The sequence below is a fragment of the Lupinus angustifolius genome, chromosome LG17, assembly GCF_001865875.1.
Source record: "Lupinus angustifolius cultivar Tanjil chromosome LG17, LupAngTanjil_v1.0, whole genome shotgun sequence".
In the NCBI taxonomy this organism is placed as follows: Eukaryota; Viridiplantae; Streptophyta; class Magnoliopsida; order Fabales; family Fabaceae; genus Lupinus; species Lupinus angustifolius.
This window is the reverse complement of record NC_032025.1, coordinates 6,428,056-6,428,670: the sequence shown is the minus strand read 5'-3', so window position 1 is coordinate 6,428,670 and position 615 is coordinate 6,428,056.

Here is a 615-nt window from a genome sequence, read left to right as displayed (position 1 = left end):
TAAGCCATCTCCCGACAAGGAATGCTTCTCGTAGGAACCGATAGTACGTCAACCGTACATGGTAAAGGTAACATCTCAATCACAACAACCCATCACTGGATACTCCTGGACGGTCACATGACCAAGCCTCTTACGGTCGGTCGATCGTTATTCAGTGATATCATGTATCCTTACTAGGGTACCCCCTAGTTTACGACCTCAAATCGGATACTTGCCCAACAAGGCATAAACACTAACAATGCTTTCATACCTTTGTGGAGTCATGCTTCACATCAAAGATATGATCTCATTCCACAACCTTTATATCACAACACACCCTACCCGGGTTCATCACATTGTTCTCAATATCATTTTATTCCAATCTTCCCACACCGTCCCTCGCCCAAGCGGGGACCAGTCGCTCAAGCGACAATTCCTCTTTAAATCCTAAATCAACTGGAGCTTTCCTCGTCCAGGCGAAGGTATTATCGCCCAAGCGAGAGAGTTCTAGAAACTCCTTAAGTTCTGGAATATTAATTTTTTTCGCCCAATCGAGTTTTTGCTCGCCCAGGCGAAAATCCTGGAAATTTTTTTTTTTCCACCCAATCGAGTTTTTGCTCGCCCAGGCGAAAATCC